At 39.9% G+C, this 17,775-nt stretch overlaps 1 long non-coding RNA gene across 2 annotated transcripts in view; it reads left to right on the forward strand.

Moving 5' to 3' along the window:
• The window catches only part of LOC102457035 (uncharacterized), a 194,956-nt gene that overhangs the window by 98,605 nt on the left and 78,576 nt on the right, over window positions 1-17,775 (forward strand). The window contains exons 3-4 of one of the 2 annotated variants that reach the window (XR_012904097.1): window positions 726-897; window positions 6,865-12,756. This is a non-coding gene — a long non-coding RNA (uncharacterized LOC102457035). Of the gene's footprint in view, window positions 1-725; window positions 898-6,864; window positions 12,757-17,775 lie in introns of those variants that run through there. The other variant, XR_012904098.1, reaches the window with a different exon arrangement.

Consider the following 17,775-nt stretch of genomic DNA (forward strand, 5'->3'; position numbering starts at 1 on the left):
AAGGAAATCTAGGCCAGAACTCCTCTGGTTCCTGGATCTTTGTTTTCACTGTCAGACCACTGTGCCCCCACATTGTCTAGGAACACGCTGTACTCCAGTCTTAGACCACAATGCTGCTATTTATAATGTGTGGGCATATCCCTACATCCACAAACAGTCTTCTTAACTTCAGTAGTTTTTTTGTATGGGTGCCAGGTGGCTTGCATGTTGAAAATTGGCACTCGTGGATTGAAAAGGGCTGTTATGGATATAGTGGATATGGAAAAAGGCTCATGGGCATCAAAGATGAACAGAGGTATGTGATGATTCCATATAAGGAGAGAAGATTCAGCTTAGAAAAGGGATGATTAAGCAGGGATGTGATAGACATAGTTAAACTCATGAATGGGGTCGAAAAAGTGAAGAGAAGTATTATTTATTTTTTCCCACAATCCAAAAGCTAGGGGTCACCCAATGAAATTAGTAGGCAATAGGTTTAATACAAATAAAAGGGAGAATTCTTTCACACCATGAATAATTAACCTGTAGAACTCTTTGTCATGTGATATTGTGATGACCAAAAGTATAACTGGGTTAAATCAAGATTGTTAGTGATGTAACACTATGCTTTGGGTGACCCTAAACCTCTGACTGCCAGAAGCTAGGAAGAATGCAGATAAAAAAAGCTCTTTGCAACAGTAGTTGATCCAATATAATATATTATTTCACGTACTTTGTCCCTCTAGATGCTGAAAAGGCAAGACAGATGTCGACCTCTCTCAGATTATCCTGTTCAATACACATCCCTGAAGCTCTGGTACTGCCCATTGCTGGAGAGAAGATAGTGGACTAGATGGACAATTGGTGTGACCCAGGATGGCAGTTACGTTCCTAAACAGAACCTTCTGTATATTAAAGGTAATTAATGCTGACAGCTATTCATTAGTAGTTAATACAAGTAGACTAACAATGGCAAAATTGCTGCTGGTGGCAACAGCATGTCGTTTCTGTATTGTGTGTGTATGTGTCTTTTTTGTTGTACCTTTCAACCTCTATGCCTGCTGACAAACGGCTGTTCCCATTTGAAAGAGAATTTGCTTGTAAAACTGAAATCAAGGACTCTGAGGGCACATTTATGCTAAAGAGGAAGGTTAACTTAAGATACAGAACTCCAGCTACATTAATTACATAGCTAGAGTTGACGTATCGTAAATCACCATCCACACAGTGGGAGGTTGACAGGAGCAAACGCTTCACTTACTCCTTGTGAGGAGTAGGAGTACTGGTGCCGATGCGGGGAGGGAATCTTTGAGTTTGGTCTAACAGATCTATACTACACCCACTAAATCGAGCTCCAAAAGACCAACTGCAGCAGCATTGATCTTCCGCATAGTGGAAGGCCACATGGCCTTAGAATGTAATCATTCTCTACTTTATTAGTCTCTCCTTCCAATTTCCACTCATTGCAGGACGATATTACAATTCTTCCCACATGTTTCATGTTTTCATAGAATCATAGAACACTAGAACTGGAAGGGACCTCAAGAGGTCATAGAATCCAGTACCTTGCCCTCACAGCAGGACCCAGTACTGTCTACACCATCCCTGATAGATGTCTATCTAACCTGCTCTTAAATATCTACAAAGATGGAGATTCCACAACCTCCCTAGACAACTTATTCCAGTGTTTAACCACCCTGACAGTTGGGAAGTTTTTCCTAATGTCCAACCTACCTCCCTTGCTCCAGTTTAATCCCATTGCTTCTTGTCCTATCCTCAGAGGCCAAGGAGAACAATTTGTCTCCCTCCTCTTTGTGACATCCTTTTAGATACTTGAAAACCGCTATCATGTCCCCTCTCAGTCTTCTCCTTTCCAAACTAAACAAGCCCAATTCTTTGTCTTCCTTCATATTTTCCTTTAATATCAAACTGTGCCACAGAACTTACTGTAATTGAGAAGTTCGATGGGGAAGGGGGATAATCAAATTCTCTCTGTTTCTGGAAAATTAGGGAAATGCAAATACAAAACTCCACTTGTTGCAATCCACCTGCAGACCACTAAGGTTTTGCTAAGGCAATTTGTATTTAAGCAAGATGCTTAATGTAAAAAAAAAAATCCCTTTCAGGTTATGTCTACATACAAGTAAAAACCTGCAGCTGTCCCAGGTCAGCTGACTGTGGAGCTTTTTCATTGCAGTGCAGACTTTGGCCTACCACCCGGGACCCTTCCTGGGTCCAAGAGCCTCAGGTTCAGTCTGAGCCCAGAAGTCTACCCTGCAATAAAACATCCCCACAGTCTGAGCCCAAGTCAACTGGCGCAAGCCACCTGCAGGGTTGTCATTGCAGATTAGACATATCCTCTCTTATTTAAACATCTGGATGTCTTCTGGCTCATTCCTGTTAGACACTAGCAAAAACCAAAGCCATTTTGGTCTTCTGTAGATAATATATTCTGGAATGGTATATGGCCCAGCCAGATCATTTCAGTAGGAAAGAAATACCTCAGGGACAGAGAGAGAAAAAATTATACTACAAGTAATTCTCAATACAAACAAATTTTTTAATAACAAATGTAAAGAGGACTCTTGAGATAGTAAATAATAATGTAATGAATCAGACTTGGAAGGGTAACTGGTCTTTAGATTTTGCTACTCATTGCCCACAGCTCTATTTACTGCTATATAAATTAAAGAGTGAAAAACAAGATAAGTTTGGCAAAATTCAGATGCTGCCCAGTCCATATTTTCTGTGGTTTTTAATTCTGAGATGTCTTCATAAAAATATGCAGGTAATTCTGTCCTACATTAGATTAGACTGGATTTTTCTATTGGTCCCTTCAGGCCTTAAAATACATTCATCTAGCTCAGAGGGGAAATATTGGTTCTTATAGTAGATGAGCATACCCTATGTCAGTAAATCTACATGTATCGGTACCAAACATTAAAATATATGTTCTGTTGAAAAGACATTCTACTAAGTGTTAAAATATGAGGATATTGGCAAGTAAGAGTGCGCAGATTGGACCTCTGTGTGCTGAGAGCAATGTGTCTCCTTATTCTTATTTCCTTGGTTTTGTGATAAGATGTAATGGAATGTTGATATTTTATAATGGGAGATCTCTAGGGGAAAAAAGAAAAATAAGTTTAATGTACAGTGTTCAACTTCAGATGTTTTGAAAACATTCACTTACATATGAAAAAAAGTTTTGGTGGTATTTACTATACAACTTTCACAAGTCTTTCCACTTTCCCATGAATCTTTTAATTTAAAATAATCATCTGATAGCGTACATGCACAGTTTTGAATCTCCACAGTACATTGAAAAAAGCACTTGAAAAGTAGCTGTTACCCCAGTAGTGTTAGCCAAATGCATGGAAGCAGTAATTGGAGCAGAATAAATTTCTTCTGTCATCTTCACACTTGGTACTCTCTCCAAAACTTCCCAAAGAGCAAATCATTTAGCCACTCATTTGGAAAAAGAGATATCTGAGACAGCCTGGGGAAAGGTTAACTTTACCTGATAGCTGCCTGACCTTTTGACCCTGTTGCCCTTGTTGAAAGGAATTATTTTGGTTCTCAACCACTACACCTAGCAAAGCTGGGATTGCATGAACGATCTTCATATCTGAAAAAGGGCCACTGAAATAGATGCTAGCTTTAGGGGTGGATTTTCAGAGGAGCCTAGTTCCCATTTAGGCACCAAAATAAATGGCCAGATTTTCAAAAGCGCTCTGCATATTGATCGCTGGGGTCTTTGAAAATCTGGCTTTGGGTATAAAAAAAATGTGGCTGGAGCCTAAGTATGTTTGAAAATCTGTCTCTTATTTATGTGTCCAAATGAAAGCTCATTGAGAAAACCAGACCTTAAAGACAGTCCTCTACTTTTGTTCAATGAGTGGAATGCCCATGTATACCAAAAGAAGTTCTGAGCAAAGATTAGACTGTGGTATTAGTCCGTAAGAAGCATGAGTTAGTTAAATGGTGTACATCAATAAATTCAAATAATGAATTCTAATATTCTTTACCTTGTCTCTAAATGGGGAAGAGAATATAGTGCTTTGTATTGAATTCATAAGGAATATCTAACTAAGTTGCCTGACTGGGATAATTTACTTGGGATTTGTTCTGCTTTTAGCGGAGGGCTGGGCTCAATGACCTCCTGAGATCTCTTCCAACCCTATGATTGGATGATTCTATAAAAGAAGCTGTCCCTCATACAACTTACATTTATAAATTGTGCAAAAATGAAGGAATCCATGATTAGTTGCTTTCCCAGAAATGAGTGGCTGAGTTGCATTCTTTTATCCTGAGTGACTCTTAAGAACAAACAAACAAACAAAACAAAAAATATTCATTATAGAGTCGACTATTGGAAGTTTTAAATTAGAATGTGACTTTTTTGTAATTCACAAATTATATAATTCTTTATCATTCGGACACATACTGTATCACAAATATAACATTTATATTCCCTTAGGAAAGGAAAGGAAAATTATGACATTCTTGTTGCGGTCGTAAGGCCATATATGGTAGTGCCCTATATTCATGGGCACAGTTCCCATTGTCCTCAGTAGAAGCTCCATCAGGGATCAAAAGCTGTATGTGGCTCTTAATGTGTTCTTTTTGGATAACATGCCAAAACACATACATTATTTAGGACATTATGTATGTAACTGTTTTAAAATGTTCTGTAACCAGATGTATATCAAGACCTAATGCTGCAGCATGTGGCCAACAATAATACCTCAGTAGGAGTATAAATGAATCAATATAACGGCAACAAAAAGTATAAGGAAGAAACTGCACCAGTAACAAAAATGATTATTGACCTTAAAAAGACATTAAAGCAAGTTATGTTGTTCAATGACTGGACATTACACTGCTGCTGATATTTTTCTGGCATACAACTTCAAATAACATTTTTTCCAATGATGTGTCTCACTATTGTAGATCTAGCAGGAGGAATAGGGCTTTAATCTTGAATCAGTGAGACAGGAGTCATGAAAAGTATAGTAAATCCAGCATAAAACTGTCTTTCCCCAAAACCCGCCTTAGAAAAACTCTGGAAAAGCAGAGCATTTTCATTTGAGTTGTGTACGCACGGAGACGACAGAAAATAATAGCTTTTCATGTGGCAATAAGAACACAAATCACCAAATTCATACAAGATTGTTAACATCTCACATGCACTTATCAGTATGTAACATACTCCAAGCACTACACGTCACCTTGTATTTGGCCCCAGTGAGCCTGACTTTCAAGGAAATCTAGGAAATTGAAGCAGCATACAAAAAGTACTCTTTCTCTGGGTGTTCGTCTTTGAGTCCAAGTTTTATGGGTCTGACTCAATTCTCAGGATGAAAAGCTATGCCCTTTCTTTAGCACAGTAATATTCATCTTAAGTTGCAGCATTATTCAATTAAGCCAAAACAATGATGAAACAGTGCAGAGATTCCATTTAGATAAGGACCAAAAAGGGTGCATGCATGCCTGCCCTATTTACTGAAACCTTTTATCTGCAAAATTAGGCTGAAAGTCTCACATGAACATGCTTCTTCCCAATATTTCTTTTACTGTCTGTTTCTGGGTAGGCTGAAAATACAACAGGAAGGAGTCTTCCTTCAGAAAGTATTTTGCTTCTGGTTACCCACAATGCAATAGCACATGTGAAACGAAGGGGATAAAGTTAATCAGACTTTTGAAATGTGTAAAAAAGTGTGTTCAGATAAGAAGCATGGGAGAAAGATGGAGTCTACTTTTATTTCAGTTACATTGGTGGTCATGGAAGGTGCTGTAGTAATGGCTCGAGACATTGAAGTGTTTTGCCTCCACTCCCTATTAAATAAAGCACAAAGATCAGCAGCAATGCAAGCCACCCTAGGCTGCCTTGGCAATATATTTCAGAACAAGAAAGAATCAATGAGTGTTCCATGCCCCACAAATCCCTGGTCTCTCTGCTGAGACTGTGAACAGAAACACCAATTTGTACATATTACAGTGGTGGGTTTTTGAGGTGGAAGGAGAGGGGCTCATTTAACTGGACAATGAAAAGGCAATAGACAGTGTGTGTATATTTCATTCAAACCCTCTTAGAGCCATTCAGTCTTAGAAATGTCAGAACTAGTTCACCAACAACTAACTAGTAAAAACTGTGCCTATTATTTGAATTATTTCTAGTTATAAAAAGGAAGAAGAAAAGAAATAATCAGGGACCTGATTTTGTCCACAATGGCAAATATCTTATTTTGGGAGAAGTCCTGTCAACTTTAGTGGGTCTGCTCGTGTGAGTTTCTTCTCAGCCTGAGAGTGTTTATATAATACTTCAGCAAAGCTATTTAATGTTCCTACTAATTCCTGTGAATTAACCCTTGAACATATGTGCTGTGAGGAGAATGGCCCTTGAATACACTGTTCTGTGGAACCGGAAGGATTTGTCTAGCTTTTTCTGTGTCTGTGTATTTTAAGAATCAACAAAAATGAATTCACAGTGAATATTTCCAGTTGTTCTCGGCTCCCCAGAGTGAACAGTCTGGGAATGGCATGCCAGTTGGTGCACTGCTGCTCTGAAGCAATGCAGTAGGAATGGCTCCCCAGAGATGCTGAATGGTTCTGCCCTACATTGCAAGAGGCAGCAATGCTTCCCTAACAAGGATGCCTGTTAGCAGTGCAGGGTCCTAACTGGACAGACACCAATCCTTTTACTCACGCACACAGTAGTGCCTTGCTCCTTGAATAGTTCCACTGACGTCAAGGAATAAGGGACTACTCAACATGAGTCAAGGTAGCAAAATCTGCCACTAACAAATGAACCTATGTATAGGCAGTGGTAGCGGGTTTCCTGTGCAGGGCCTTCTATCTGACTTTTCTGTTCATATTGCAATGCAGCTGATGACACCTGCAGGCAGCTGACGTGTGGCAGTGTTCCTCTTTCCCAGCAGGAGCCAGCAGAACACTTGAAAATAATTAATTGAGAGCCCATAGCCATCCTTTTTCATCTTGCCAACCATCTTGATGGAACTGCAGAAACCGGAATGAAGAATAATTGGGCCTAAGTTAAATGTATTCTAAATAAAAACATTAGAAAATGTGTGAGTAAAGCGGAACAGCAGGTTTCATTAGTGGCTTATAAACAACACTGAAACCTGGAAGTGACAATTAACAGCCACCCACAGCTTGTTAAGTCCATAATAAAAGGTTACAATTCATACAGCACCATCTGGAAGGGAAAATGAAATCATTACCCAATAATACATACTTTTATTAATAACTTTCTAATAGAACCTCTCTAGCAATTACAACAGAGAAGAGCATTTCTTCATCTCAAACTTGAAATAATTCAAGCTTTCCCTTCCTTTGGCTTGGTGACCCTACCAGAAAATTGCTTCCTGGATTAAAGATCTTGCTCTGAATCTGTATGGTAGAATTGATCCTGGGCACTATTGATGGCCCACAAACAGCAGTCCAGCTGCAGCTTGACAAAGGGCAGCAAGAGAGATTAGCAGTTAAAGGACAGTTGAAGAGTTTGTTTTAGGAGATAACAGCAGATGCCCTCAAGGATCCTTGTTTACAGCTGTGATGTGGCAGCCCATATTCTTCACAGAGTTATGTCATAATTATATCATCATAATGTCTTTTATGTGAGGTAGGTCATGTAACATATCATTGGAAAAGTTATGATTTACCGAATGTGATTATACTGTGTGTTAGCATGTATTATTTTTTGTGTCTGCACTCAGGAATATTGTCTAATGTATCAATTACAAGTGTGTACATGCAAGAAATGTTCACTAGGCAATGTCTGTTTAGATGGCCAGCTGGGAAAGACCCATTCAAGTCAATGGACTATTATGAGAAACCAGGAGGTCTTAGAAGATGCTTATCTCCCACTGGGAAACTTTCTTGAGGATGCCTCTGACTCATGGCTGCTGTGCCCTACAGAGACATGTGACCATGTCACTTGATAATGGACTCCATCTTGGAATACCAAGTGTTTTTCCACAGTCTGAGTGTCAGAACTGGGACACAAAGGGTTCCCACAATATGCCAAAGCTATTTAAGGCAAAGGAGAGACATCACTCGTGGTTCTTCACTTCTGCATCCAAAAAGACTCCTAAAAAAACCTGAGGAATAAAGACTTAACTTGGGGGAAGAGCTGAACCCAGGACAGAGGGATCTTTAGCGTATGAAAGGAATATCTGGAGTTTTTCAGTTGCAAGCAAGGGTAGCTGGCCCCTCAAGAAACTCTGTAAACTGCCTAAATCAACAACGAGGTTGAGAATCTGTTACACATAGCTGATCTCCTTAGTACATTAAGCGTAGAATGCATTTTTGTTTATTTGCTAGGTAATCTGCTATGATCTGTTTGTTGTCACTTATAATTACTTAAAATTCATCATGTGTAGTTAATAAACTTATTTTTGTTTTGCCAGTGTGTGGAAATCCTAAATCCTAACTTGAGTCAGAAAGCTGTTGCATGGCTTCTTCCACATTTGGAGAGAGAGCAGAGAGGTGGCGGTTGAACTTCATGAGTTTATGCTATACAATTCTCCGTGCAATGAAAGATTTGATTTGGCATAATTTGGGCTTTGCACTATGTGTGTGTCTTAGGAACTGTGAGGTGCCTTAGCCATGCCTTCCCATGCAGGGGCTGGTTAAGGAACCTGTGTGTAGGTATCTGCAGCTGGGTTTGTCAATGACTATATGCTGGAGAGAGTGCAGGCTGAAGCATTTGTCACAGTAGTATAGTGAGAGTGGAAACCCAGCCTGGTGCATCTGGAGGGCTCAGTGGTACCTGTGGGGAACCCGTCAAAACCATATCTTTGTAATTTATTGTGGACAGATCTACATGCCAGCAGTGTTTTTAGGACTGAAAAGGACTGAGCAATCTTTGGGCATTCTGTGAAAACAGGAGGTGGACAGACTGTCCAAGACTGCAGGACCAGTGGCAACAGCAGAACACATCCAACAAAGAAGAAGCAGGAATGGGGAGGACAGAGAAGAGGCTGAGGGGAAAGAGATTGGGGTAGGTACTCAGAAATTAGGTGCAGAATAAATGCCTAGATAAACAGATTGGACTAGAGAGGTAGAAATGATTTGAGGATTAGGGAATAGGGACAGAGAAATTCTCACATGAACATCAGAGGCATAGCTATTGAAGTCCTTAATACAGATGAAGAGCCTTTCAGGTTAGGAATAATCTGTGGATATGTTGTGCATGAGAAGGTGTGCTGTGACTTGGGACTGTAAAATCCCATTTAATTGGTTAACCGGTTAAACATATTATAGGGGTGGTGGGCAGGGTTTCAGCCCAACTGGAGAGCCCTCCCACCGTCCACTCCTGGTCTGGAGCAGACCCCACCCCCACGCAAGCAGCAGCTGTACTGTCTGGGCTTAGAGCCTCCCCTGTCTACAGTGCCATGATGGGGGCTGTTTCAGCTGGCCCTCTGTGAAGCTGGAGCAACCCACCTACCCTTCAGCAGGCAGGGAGCTGCTCCAGCTCTTACCAGTTAAACATTTACATCCCTAGCTGTGACAATTTGAGCAGGCTGTGATTTCAACATGACACACAAGAGGATTTGGCATTAAGGATCATCAAAATTCCAGATAAGAGAGGTGAAAATTAGTTAAGGAAAGCCATGAATAGCTATGTGTTAGGTATTTAGATGGGACAGAAGGTAGAAGGCTGTTTGTCTTGGTCACTTTCAATTGCAGGAAATTAAGAGGGAGTCAAATGTTGACATGTTTGCATTGGAGAATAAGAGGGGGAGGATTTTAGTGAGAGGCAGGGTTGGGTGAAAGTTTTAGAGGTAGTTGAGACTGAAGAGTGAAATGTAAACCTAAGAAGCCAAAGAAAGCAAAGGGGATTGAGATTAGAGTTTTGGGGAGGAATTCCTTATAGAGAATCTTTTGGGACAAACAGACAAAATTAGAGACATATAGACAAAAGCATCTGAGGAGGGAGCCAAAAATATCAGCATAGCTCTTGAAACATTCAAGAAACCCTGACTTGAGGTGGGATTTTTAAAAGTACAGGAAGGCCATATTTACAAAGCTGAGGGAGCAACAGGTTTAATAGCAAATTAGTGCACCTGAAATTGCCTCCAGGCCAGAGGGGATGGAGTTAACTAAGGATCATTAGGAACCAGGTCTTTTAAGCAAGCTAAGGGAATTCTGAGGGGAAGACTATAGAGAAGGTAGGACTCTTTTATGAAGAGAAACCCACAGAGAGTAGGTTGGACTCTTATAGGAGGGGAGGAGGAAGGCCTTATGGCGGAAACGGGCAGATTCCAGGTAGGAGAATGTATGGAGAGTAAGTCTGGCTCCTGAGAGGGAAACCCTGAGTAAGGGACTGTAGGAGTGTTTCAGTGAAGCAAGGGAGGGAAGAGTGGTTTGTTCAGATGATAAAAGTGATGCTAGAAGCCTGAGACCCAGACTTAAAGCCAGACTGGGGAAAACCAGCAGCAGGGTGTTTGGAAGCAGGAGGCAGTGCAAGGAAACCACAGTATGTCTAAAAAAGACCTTGGTGTGGGTAGTGGGTGGGCCTGGGTTCCCATACTAGCCTTGGATGAAGGGGTATGCAGACCCAGCAAAAAGATTAATGAGCCCAGGATGGGCCTGAAGAGTAATTCAAATGATGAGCTAAGGACAGTCCAAAGTGAGGTCAGGGGACTGAAGGTGCTGTTGTGTCAGAACACTTTGTGATCTTTTAGTCACATCTTTTTATTGCTCTGGACAGAGGACTGAACTTTGACTTGCTCAAAGGACAGCCACAAAAGACCTGGTCGGAGGCAAACGGCCTGCAGGAGGTGCTGGCGATGAGGGCTCCTTGCAGCATTACCACCTGACACAAGGGGGATGCTTGGGTGAATACATGATTTTACAGGTGCCTACAGACACAGCTACTCACCTAAGTGAGTTAGTTGTCTAGTCTCCACGGACACCTGAAAATTCCACCAGGCACCATTGGGGGTCTTTAGACACCTCAATGCTTTTGAAAATATGATGTTCAGTTCCCATTGACTTTTCCCAATGAGACTTATGCTCCAAAGTCACTTAGAAGCTCTTCAAAGTTCTAGCCTTAAACAATAAGTTTGTCATGAAATGATCCTCTTGAAGGGACTGAGGCAGTGCTTAGAGTACTTGTCAGTATAGGCCAATAATGGATCTGATTTGCATAATATAAATTATGTTTACAGTACTAGTCTGAGTAGCTGTAGTCAGTAATTTGGATCCTCTATATATTCAGTCTTCCATGCTGACTTCAGTGACAAAAATAAAAGGGGTTTTCCCCCACTGTTATTTGTTAAAGCCAACACTGGGGGGAAAAAGGGGAGAAGGGGAAGTGTAGTCTATTTCTTCTTGTAGAGCAGTGGAATTGTTTGCTACATTCTAAGCAGTTACAACTACATGAACACCTAAAGGAAAGGGCACACATAGGTGTCACTAATGGTGTATCCACACTTCAGCTAGAAACCTGAGGCTTGCCCATGTCAGCTGACTCAGGCTAAGGGGCTGTCTAATTGTGGTTTAAACATTCAGGCTCAGGCTGCAACCTGAGCTCTGTGAACCTCTGACTTTGTAGAGTTGTGGTGGGGTTGCATGGATTTAATTGAACCTCTAATGGGGCCTACAGAACCTTTATTACTAAACTTAGCACTAGCAGCTATACTTAAAAATGGTTAGCTTAACTCAATATTCAGCACTCTCCACAGTCAAGTGATTGAGTATTAAATTAAACTTTCAAAAGCAGTTCTGATAAACTTCCACAGCACATAAGAAACCTAAATTGAAGCTAGTAGTATTCTGCAGATGGAATAAACCCTGTTTATTTACCAAGTCACAGCCCTTAAATGAGATTACTGAACATGTCACTGACAAGCAGCAACATGGGGAAAATTTAATTGCAAAAAGTAATTGTTTAAAAATCAGACTTGTCAACCACTGAATTTTCATTTCTTGCTAGGCAGAGCTTAAAAATGAGTAGAGGGCTGAAGAACACAATTCAGTTGTTAAACAGTAAGGAATAGTTGATCTTATATAATGTTTGTTTAGTCAAATGCCCGTTACAATGTGGAACTATATATTAATCAACCACTACAGAAATTTAAGACTTGCCTTGGCATTATGTGTTGCCATGAACACACACAGAGTTCATTCTGTTTTTCAGATGGGTTTTTATGTGCAGTGTATAATTTTGCATATCCACAATGCTGAATTCATGTGAGTTATTTCTGTGCACAGTCTTCTCTGTGAAGGAGCCATTGTCCGCTTGCCGTTTAAGAGATCCATTCAACAATACAAGAGATCAATTTTTATACCGTAATTTTCCATAATCTCCATTTTTACTATGGCTGTCTACAAAGAGGTATACTGAGTTGAAATTGGTGCTATCGATCATTCAGTCACTCATGGCGATGGCTATGGCCCTGAGTACACGCACCATGTCCTTGAGCCATTTTTATCTCTATTTGAATAGCTCTGTTTACAGTGCTGGACTAAAATTGCTGGGCGTTGTTATTGCAAAGTATTTTCATAAAAACCTTGAGGTTTTTGTAAAACTTTGATTAACTCTATTTTCCCCCATTAAGAAGCTGACTGTGCCTGTCTAATGGTAGATCTTACATTGTTGAGCTTGCTATCCCCTGAAATAACATTAAAGTTGGGTTTTAAATAATCCCTTTCAAACTTCCCTTTGGACCCTGTACTTATTACCTTCCTTTCAAATGTTTTTCACTTTTTTTTTAAACATTATCTCCCCATATATTTATATATATAAAATGTAATAGGCGGTAGTTTATTCCGTAGTTATTGGAAATGACATTTTTTCTATTGTATACAATCTCAGATCCCTTTTATAAAAACTAATAAAATATCACACAATAAATCCTTTTTAATAGGTATTTTATCTATCCCATAGAATACAATATTTTACTAAATTCCACAAGATTTCTGTGGGGCTTTTTTATAAGGAACATCTATTTAGGATTCAGAGATGTTTGATTAACTTCTGTCCCTTTTTCCCCTTTTCTCTGTAGCTTTAGCATTTTCTGGTTTCAGTAAGGACAGAAAGTAAAACTGCTAAAGTACTATGAGAGAGGTTATTCTCATGAGAGTAACAACACAGTTTAGTAGAACCAACAGGTTTGGATAGTTCAAAAAAAATTAGAATATGCATCTAAGTCTTCAATTGCATTTGAAAACAAACTTCTTGAGCTTTGTTTGCAACAGTTTTGCAGATAAAAATTCTTAAGTCCTATGATGTAAGTGATCAATGTAATTATTTGATCCCTTATTAATTCAAACTTTGTCCACATTGACAATATACATCAAATTAACTTTTATGCTTGCGTAATCCCTCTGAAGTCAATGGGTCTGTGAAAGTGCAGATGAGTTGGTAACAGAGTCTATAAAAACAACATTATTCTGTTTTTATTACAGAATTCAGTTTTCCAATTTGAAATCAGTGGTACCTGCGTGCACAAACAGTCCATTGCAAAAGCAGAAATAACATTTCTGATCAAGAAACTTTCAATCTGCAATGAAAACAACACATTTTAACATTTTACCAACCATCTTTAATTGCACAAATAATGACTGTGTCTCTGGCTGACATCCTTATTGCCCCCATCTTTCTATTTAAGATCGCTTCAACAGAGTTGAAGACCAGGCTGAATACACAATTTGAAAGGACAAATTCTCTAGTGACTCTCTGTTCAGTTCAAACTTGCTAATTTGACTGGGTGACAAAAGGGCAGATGAAATTTGATGTTGATAAATGCAAAGTAAAGCACATTGGAAAACAAGATCCCAACTATACATACAAAATGATGGGTTCTAAATTAACTGTTACCACTCAAGAAAGATTTTGAAGTCATTGTGAATAGTTCTCTGAAAACATCTGTTTCTGTGCCGTGGCAGTCTTAATAGTTCCTACAGTGTTAGGAACTATTAGGAAAGGAATATTGTAGATAGTAAGAATGAAAATATAATAATGCCACTGTATAGCTTATGGGTATGGGCCAGATTGTGAAAGGGGCTTTAGAGGCTGCATCTACTAAAGCCCCTGCATGTTGTAGCTCTGCCTGGTGGATTGGGGAAATGGCTCTGTGCATTGTTGTTTCCTCTGTACCCCCCATCCAGCTGGAGCAGTGTGAGCCTGCAGAATATACCTCCACAAATTGTGGCCAATGGGAGTGGTGGATGGTGGTACTTGCAAGTGCAAAGGGCTATGCAGAGCCACTTGGTTCCCCCCCCCCCCAGGAGATGTGCCAAGTAAGCACCCCAATCCTGTGCCACCTCCCACACTTGTCAAGACCCTTCACCACCCCTACCCCCATCTTGCTTGTAATCCCATCCTCCCAGACCGCACACTCCCACTCCTGCATCTTTTGCTTAGACTCCACATCATCTCCCCCCTCCCTGGCAGCCCCCTCCTGCACAATGAACCCCTAATTTTGGTCCCACCCCAGAGACTAGGGAGCCCCCCAAAATCTACTAGCCATGGGCCTCCAGAAGAGTTTAATCCGGCGCTGTATGGAACAGCTTCCATATGAATAAAGATTAAAAAGACTGGGATGCTCAGCTTGGAAAAGAGATGAATATGATAAGCCTACACAATCATGAATGGTGTGAAGTGAATAAGGAAGTGTTGTTAAACTATTCACATAACAAAAAAACCATAGTCACCCAATGAAATGAATAAGGAGCTAGTTTAAGACATGGATAATGAGGTATTTCCTCACATAATGCACAGTAAACTTGTGGCACTTGTTGCCAAATGATGTTGTGGTGGCCAAACGTGTAACTGGGTTCAAAAAAGAATTAGATGAGTTCATAGAAGACTAGGTCCACTCCTGGTTATTAGCCAAGATGGTCCGGAATACTGCCTCGTGATTTGGCTCTTCATAAGCCTCTGGCTGCAAGAAGCAGGGATTGGGCAGCATGGGACAGATCATTCACTGTTCTCCTTCCCTCTGAAGCATCTGGCACTGGCCACTGTCAGAAGACAGGAGACTTGGATAAAAGGACCATTGATCTGACCGTGTGTGGTCAATCTTAAAAGACCCTCAGTGACTGGGACTCTCATTTGCTTACTATGCAAAATATAAACGCTATAGAAATGTGTGTGGCATAACAAAATGTTGCTATCTGATGGATTTTCCCTATTTGTAGCCATGTTTCTTCATGAGGAAAAATACTTAAATCACTTAATTATGTTTCCATATCGGCAAAAGAATTTTGTTAGCAGATGCTAACTGAATCTATTCTTCTGTGCAATTGGGTTTATGATTCTGTGAGTACAAATATAGCGCTGCCAAGTTATTAAATGCTTGAGACAGAAGCTGAGTGTGAATAAAGGATTTTATTACTTTCAGTATGACATTTTAGCTCAAATTCACTTGCTTGCTCATGCATGGATATAAATGACTTGTTACCTATATGTAGATATAATATCTGTCAGGTAGAATGAAACAGAATGAGTAATACTTTCTTGTCCTTCGGATACATTTTATATTCCACCACTCAGCTTTTTCTTTCTCCTTGATGTACATTTATTGTTTGCATAACCACCTTCTAAAACACAAGCTAAAAGCACAAGACACTTTGGTTTTCTTCATGTTTTTATTGCACATGAGTAAATAGAGCTGTTGTCTCGATCTTCAAAAAATTAAGGAGCTAGGTTTCTCAAAGCTGTACCAATGGCCCAGGGCCCACATCAAATTCGGCTGTATATCTACATCATGATGCTCCTTGCATGCAAAACAGATGGGAGTGCCACAGGCAGCCCTGGACAAAAGCATTAACAATTTAGTACAAATATTTTCCATTTTTAGTTCAAATACTTTCAGATGGAAAAATATTTAACCAGCCATAAAAAAAGGACACACCCCACCCCCGAAAAACAAAATTTTGCATAGCTTTTTCCTCGCCCATTTAAATATTTTTTTTTTGGGGGGGGAGAATACTTTTTACAGCCACCTCCACTGATATCTAGTCTCTAAATTAAATATCTCATTAAATTTGTATATAGTCAACTTTGTAGTTATAGGTTCAGCCATTTTCATTGCTTGAGTGTAGGGGGATTTTTTAATTATATTTATTATTAAATTTTCTGGTCTTTGACAATGTAGTATTTTCACACCATGCGCTCATAGTCTCTCATCCTCAGTGTCAAATGGCTTTTCTAGGCCTGTCAGAGTGGCTTGATTGCAGAGGTCAGGCTAATACCAATGTGTCAGTGCTGGAATAGTAGTTACCCTGATGGTACAAACATATGTTTTATCCTAATCTGGACTAAGAATTTATACATGGGCTATATAAAGCCTTCTAAACCACTGCCCTTGACTTAGTACCGCCCACTCTTGTGAGAGAGGGAGTATACTGTAAAGACGGCAGAGTGTGACTGAACATTGGCATTGGTAATACTTGTAGGGAAACGACTGTTCGCCTAATGAATAATAGCAAAATCAGTCATCTTTTCCTTTGCTTGCCTCTATTGCGCTCTTCACTGTAAAGTTGTAGCCCATTAGAATATATTCTTTCCCCATACACATGTTGCTGAAGGATAAGCTAGGGGTGTAATAGGAACAGGAATGTCTGCTGTTGTCACTTATTCATTCTTCTTTTGCCTTTCCCTTCAAAGAGGAAAACTTTGGGTCCTTTGGTTCTAAAGCCAGGACCCTGTACTTGTGTTAAGCTTGTATCAGAAGGAAGCAAGTCAGTGGCTGAGAGAGAGAGAGAGAGATGAGAACCGAGAAGCAATGAGGTGGCTCAAACGAACAAAGCCCCCAAAAAGGGTTTTAGAAAGGAGGGAAAAAAGAGGTCAAGGTTAGTAGACTGGAGTGACCAGATGGTGAAGTAGATAAATATGAAACTAAGAGTGTGCTTTAGGCTGTAATGAGTGATCAGAGCCTGAAACTTAGAGGGGAAATCTCTGATTAGGAAGCCTGCATGACTTCTATTGTTACAAATGATAGCCATTTTCAGTCTATAGTCAAACAATTCAACAATAACATTTCTGTCTGGTCTGTAGAGTTCTCTCAGAGAATCCACATGGAAGAGAAAAGGGCAATGTTCTCAGATTTTTTTATTTTGGTAGAAGATTGTCATAAAGATTGTTTTTTCTCAGAAAAGTGATTGCGTAAGAATAGCATCTTACCCGAGTCCATGTCTACACAGCAGCATTATTTTGGAATAACTGACATTATTCCAAACTAAATAAAGAGAGTGTCTACATAGCAAGCCATTATTTTGAAATAATGGCAAGCTGGAGGACTTCTTACTTAAACTCCTGTAACCCTCATTTTATGAGGAGTAAAGGATGCTGAAGGAAGAGTGTTCCTCCTTTGATTTTCTGCTGTCAACAGTGCCAAAAGTTGAATTAAGTTATTTTGACTTCAGTTACACAGTTGACATAGCTGAAGTTACATAGTTTAATTTGACTTTTGCCCTGCTGTGTAGATGTGCCCCTACAGAGCTACTTTCTCCAAAATAACACAGTCACATCTACACAGCAAGCAGTTATTTTGACATAATGTCAAGCTGGAGAACTTCTTACTCCAACTCCTGTAACTCTCATTGTATGAGGAGTAATGGATGTCGGAGGAAGAGTGCTCTTTCTAAGACTTCCTACTGTGTAGATAGTGCCAAAAGCTGAAATAAGTTATTTCAAATTAAGCTACACAATTGGCGTAGTTCAAATTGCATAGCTTAATTTGACTTTAGCCCTGCTGTGTAGACATGCTATACTGACTTTTGAGAGGTGGCCCACCTTTTGGGATCTTATAGTAAATCTCA

The sequence above is a fragment of the Pelodiscus sinensis genome, chromosome 5 (assembly GCF_049634645.1).
Source record: "Pelodiscus sinensis isolate JC-2024 chromosome 5, ASM4963464v1, whole genome shotgun sequence".
NCBI classification, from domain to species: domain Eukaryota; kingdom Metazoa; phylum Chordata; order Testudines; family Trionychidae; genus Pelodiscus; species Pelodiscus sinensis.